Here is a 6,080-nt window from a genome sequence, read left to right as displayed (position 1 = left end):
GTTTGTTTTAACCTACATTTTATTCTTTACTGGCCGCCAAAGCAAAATTGTAGTCTGATTTTTCATTGCAGTCTACTATACGTACGCAGAATATACATATACCTACCAGTGAGGGCTGCCAGGAATACAGTTAGTCAGTACCTACACTGGCGGGCCTGGCCAAGCCCATTAGAGGACAAAAGCCATCTATAGTACTTGTTGAGCAGCCCTAGCCAGCTGCAGATCCTCTGGCTGAGTGGGAAACTTGTGATGTTGCAACCTATCCTGGACTGTTCCTTTTCCTAGCATTGAGGAAAATGATGCATCCCAAGGTTGGTTCTGACATATATAATATAATATTTTTAAAATGTTTTTCTTCTTCTAACAATGTACGGTAATTAGTTTTGTCAAGTGTTTAAAATATAATGAAAAAGGGCAGTGTATTATGTCTATGAAGGAGTTAAACATAGAGAACCAAATTCTGCTCTCAATTACAACTTGTGTAATCCCACTGATTCCAAATGTTTAAGATATTAATTGTAAGAGGAGCTGGAGGAAAAGTCCGGAGTCATTCTTGTTTGGCATTGCTTCTCATGTTACTAGTGTTAGGTACCCCCGGAGGCTGGTACTTTTGGTTTGGGGACCCCAGAGCCTCAAAGCTGATGTATGCATAATTGCTTATCCAAACTGTCCCCAGCTGAACTTTGTGGATCTGGACAAAATCAGATCCAGGTCCAAATTAAACCTTGTCTTGGTATTACAAAACCAAAATTTACACTTCCTGATACATCCCTTGTTCACACACACACACACACACACCCCCAAACAAATTCAAGAATGAATTCATTGTGTATAAAATACATACGTATGCTCTTTTATATATTATATTCTCAGAGATCATATTTCTATTTATAATAAAACATTTTTATTTCAATTTAGTTTATTTGTTTAGTGCCAATAACATACTGAGGGCTGTATAATACACAAAAATTAAAGATAGCCCCCGTCACAAAGAGCTTCCAGTTTATATACAGGTCTGTACAGACATAGCTAATAAACAGAGAATATTTGCCATTAGTTAACACGAAGTGGTATGCGAGATGTAACAATTAATTTCTGTTCTAAGTATACAAAAAACATGAGGCAAGCTGCTGAATCCTAAATATCCACATATGACAATTGATGGCAAATGTTGACCTTTTCATAGCTACTACTGGACTCAAATGTGTATAATAGGATAGGAGGCTAATATGGTGACAAGTACAGTTGCCAACTTTCACGCGGTAAATAAGCACCCCGACTTTCACAATAAGCCAAAAATCAAGCTAATCCCATTTCAAAACAAGGCCAAAACAAACCAATCCCTAAGAACCCCAACACTCTATGTGACTAGATTCCTCCCGGCATGCAGTCTGGGACTGCGGTGGGCCTGTTGTGTACCCCTGACTCTCTCCCCCACTTGCGCCTGCTTGCCGGGAGCCAATAAAAAAAAAAGAAGCAACAAGCAACAAGCCAAACAAGCCAAACAAGCAACAAGTCAAAAACCTAGCCAACAAGCAACTCACAAGCTAATTAAGCCAAAACAAGCCCAATTTCTGTGTTTTTTTCACAGGTTTGGCATGTCTGGTGACAAGTAATACCCAACATGGATTTCTCAAAAATAAAACATAACAAACCAATCTAATTTTCTTCTTTGACAGGGTTATCGGCCTAGTGGATTGCGGGGGTGGGGTAGGAAGCAGTAGGTGATATATCTTGATTTTAGTAAGGCTTTTAATACAGTCCTACATGACATTCTCATAAACTAACTAGGGAAGTATGATCTAGATGAAATAACTATAAGGTGGGTGTACAACAGGTTGAAAAATTGTACTCAAAGAGTAGTTATCAATCAATGGTTCTCTGCCAAATGGGAGGATGTGTCTATTGGGGTCCTGGAGGGGTCTCTCCTGGGTCCAGTACGATTCAACATTTTCATTAATGACTTGGATAATGGAGTGGAGAGTATGCATAAATGTATAACATTTATGGAGAATACGAAGCTGGAAAGGCTTACAAGCACTTTGGAGGAAAGGATTAGAATTCAAAACAACCTTAGTTCATTAATTAGAGAAATAGTCTGAAATCAAGAAGATGGAAGAAAATCAAACGCACAACTACAAATTGGGAAATAATGGGCTAACTAGTAGTACTGCTGAAAAGGAGCTTGGAATTATAGTGGATCACACAATGAATATGAGTCAACAACGTGATGCAGTTGCTAGAAAGGCAACTGTCATTCTGGGGTGTATTAACATGAGTGGTGTATATAAGACACAGGAGATGATTGTTCCACTCAACTCAGCACTGCTGAGGTCTCACCTGGAGGACAGAGTCCAGTTCTGGGTGCCACACTTTAAGAAAGACGTGGACAAACTGGAGAGAGTCCAGCGGAAAGCAACAAAAATAATGAAAGGTTTAGAAAACCTGACCAATGAGGAAAGGTTAAAAAAACTGAGCATGTTGTTTAGTCTTCAGAAAAGATGATTAAAGGAGGAACTGATGACAGTCTTTAAATTTGTTCAGGACTGTTATAAAAAGGACAGTGATCAATTGTTCTCCACCTCCACTGAAGAAAGGATACAAAGTAATTGGTTTAGGCTACTTCTACACTTGGCACTGGGGATGCGATTCCCAGCTCATGTAGACATACATACACTGGCACTCATTGAGCTAGCATGCTAAAAATAGTAGTGCAATTGGGGTAGCACGGGCAGCAGCAAGGGGCAGTATGTGCTAGCCATGCTGAGTACCTACTCGGGGGCTTCAGGTGGGTTTGTATTCAACACGACTAATCTGTGCCGCCATTTGGCGCTGCCAGTGTTACCCCAGCTGCACCACTATTTCTGACGCAGTAGCTCAATGACAGCACAAGTACGTCTACATGAGCTGGGAATCACACCCTGGGCTCCAAGTATAGACATATCATTAATCTGCAGCAAGGGAGATTTAAGTTAGGATATTAGGGGAAAAAATGAACTGTAAGGATTGTAGTTGAGTACTGGAATAGGTTATTAAGGGAGGCTGTGGAATCCCCATCATGGGAAGTTTTAAAGAACAGGTTAGACAAACACCTGTCAGGTATAGTTTAGCTAGTTTCTGTAACTTTCTGCATATAAAACACTGAAATAGTCTTAACATTTGACAAAAACAACAAAGAATGTACGTAGAGGGAAAGCTATTGAGGAAAATATTAATTTACACATAAACATAGATAATGTGTTTTTGAAGATTCAAACATCCCATTTAAATTTCCTGTGACTTCAGTTTGTTTCCATACCCGGCCTGATGACTATTTGTTACAAAATACAGTTACTACCATTGTCATGAAAAAGCATTTTTGTACCACTCTCTCTCTTATATTTTGTTTGTGTTACTTTTGAGCAAATGTTTATGAATCAACTTATATTAAATCTCTCAGACATAATACTTTACAAATAGTCTATGAAAATTATAATGTGTTCTCCTAATTAGCTGATCATCAAACTATAATCATTTCAGGATAAATTACGCTATGGGTATTACAAAACAGTAATGAAGTGCTAGTGTCTGGGTTTTTTTGTTTTTTGTTTCCGTGTGATGCATATAGATGAGAAAGGCAAAGCAGGTTTGCTTTCACTTTAACCTGATTGCACGTAGTAAGCAAATATGAGTATTCCCAACCTCAGAACAAAAGCTCTGGTTTCAACTGAGCATTTTATCAGAGATGGGGTTTCTCATGGTGAGGAATCATTTGCCTATGTCAGCTTTGACCCCACTTTGTCTTCATCAACTTAATTTTTCAATAAAAACTTTTATAATTATCTTCAAAAGAGAAATAATCTGCTGTCTTAAATGTCTCTGAAATGGTGTTCACAGAAGTTAAACCACAATCCTGAAAAAAGGCCAATATTCCCTCCCCTCTTATTGAACATAAATGACTGGCATCCCGATATTAAAAATCTTATGATACAAGTGGACTAATATGCAAATAGATTAATTGCCCTAATAAAAAATGAAAAACTGGTACTCAGAACTCATAATATTCTACCCGGATACCGTGTGATGGCATGCATAATTAGGCTGAAAATTCGAATGATATTCTATTGTGACATCTGCCAGCTAATATAAAAGAAATTAAAAATGCATAACTTAAAACACATAGAAAACCTTCAGAACATTGCAGGCCTTAAAATTCATTAAAAAAAAATAGAAGCAGTGTTCAAATACTTTATAAAATGTGGACTCTAATATCACTTTTATGTTTTGTTTTTGGGGCTATTTAAGAAGAAGTCCTTGTTTATATGGGTTTTACTTGATTAAGTTCCCTGTTTATACATGAACCATGGCAATTTCAATTTGCATTTCATAGACATGGCCCTCGTAAAGCCTTGCTTAAGATTTTAGCTCTGAAGTAATTATGCTTTATAATACATTTGGGCCCTCAAGTTTGAATGAGGTCGGCATGGCTGATTAGCACATACTGGATTCATTTCACAAATGCATTGGACTTCTTCCACTGTGTCATAAAACGAAGAAAATGTCAAGTGATGATGAATTTAGAATTTTAATAGATAGCAATTAATCTTTTGTCGCTCTTTTCCTAAATGTGGATGTAACATATCTACGTTCCATCCTAATTATAAGACTGGGTGTAACAGTGTAATCTGTCACGCAAAACAGCTGTTTCTGGATCCTCTGTTATACTGAAGTCAAGGAATTGAAGCGGGGATACATCTGGAGCTAGAGAACACTGACATATAATAAATTACATTGAAAGTTTTTTCTCATATGAGCCTGCAAGAGACGAAGCCAGCATAAAACAGCTATTTAGAAAGTTCTTTTAAATATTACTATGATAGTATGCACTCTTTGGCTTTCTGAAGATCAGTGGTTTTGCAGGTTCATGTTATAATGATGGTGTAATATAAAAGGCCAAGTTGTTCTCTTAGCCTTCGTTCCAAGTGCACTCTGACCAGTTTGAACAAATTACCATGTAACAGAGTTAAATCTATATTAAAGTAATTTATTAATTTAATAATACCATGAATACTGGCATGAGTCAAAGGTATTGATCGTTTCAATATGCAAGGTTGTAGCAATCATCAGTGACTAGTACATAGGCCCAGATCCTCAAGGTATTTAGGCCCCTAATTTCCATTGAAATCAATGCCTAAATCACTTTGAGGATCTGGGCTATAATTCTTTATATTTTTCAGAGTGTTGTACAAATACTAACTAATTAATTCTCACAAAACTCTGAGAGATAGTTAAGTATTATTCAACTAGCAATAATCCCGCCTCAGATTAACCTCATTGGCGATGATACTGGCAGAGGAAACTGGCACAGAGCAACTGCAGGCTCCACAATGTCCACTATGGACTTCAATTTGCTTTTGAGTTTACATGGAAGGCACACAGATACTGTAACGATGGGTGACAGTACAAAGCCTTAAGATAGATAGGCCGGTCAAGGGCCAGATTGTATCTGGAGAGAGCACCATTTTGTGGGAGATCAGGCAGGCATTATGCCTCTGGAGGTGGCTTGAAGTTATCTATAGTTGTAGCAGCTCAGCACAGCTCTATCTTAGCTCTAACTGGCAAACAGGGGAGGAGAAGATCACATCAGAATTTCACCACTGGAAGTCATTGGCAGTGCTCTGATGTGAAAATATTCACAGAAATGTTGCTGCTCCTTTGGAATCTAGTTGTGCCTAGGTATTAGGTTGCTAAAAAGCATCACAGAAGGAGGCAGGATTCAGGAATTAAGGCCAACATTTTCACAAGCAGCAAGTGATTTTGGGTGCCTCAATTTCTGGACACCTCAGGCCTGCTTTTGAAAGGTGTGAAGCACCTGATGTTCCTATTAATTTCAACTGGAATTATGAGTGCTCAGAACCTCTGAGTCTTCATTGTTTCAAGTCAGGCACCGAAAAATGCATAACACAATTCCATTGTTTGTTGGTTTGTTGCTCCTATTGAGTTTTAATTAAAGTGAAATATCTAAGCTCTTTCTACCTACGGATAAGAGCATTAAATAAAATATGAATGTGCCGAAATTAAATGTAGACACATGCCATGGT

At 37.9% G+C, this 6,080-nt stretch overlaps 1 non-coding gene across 1 annotated transcript; it reads right to left on the bottom strand.

The window, feature by feature from the left end:
* Positions 1-5,195: 5,195 nt before the first annotated feature.
* On the bottom strand, positions 5,196-5,343 carry LOC144269688 (U4 spliceosomal RNA). Its single transcript, XR_013346995.1, has one exon. It is a non-coding gene; the product is annotated as a U4 spliceosomal RNA (small nuclear RNA).
* Positions 5,344-6,080: the final 737 nt, after the last annotated feature.

Source organism: Eretmochelys imbricata, chromosome 8 (assembly GCF_965152235.1).
Source record: "Eretmochelys imbricata isolate rEreImb1 chromosome 8, rEreImb1.hap1, whole genome shotgun sequence".
Lineage (NCBI taxonomy): Eukaryota > Metazoa > Chordata > Testudines > Cheloniidae > Eretmochelys > Eretmochelys imbricata.
The sequence above is the reverse complement of the archived record's forward strand: the minus strand, read 5'-3'. Positions and strand labels throughout refer to the sequence as shown.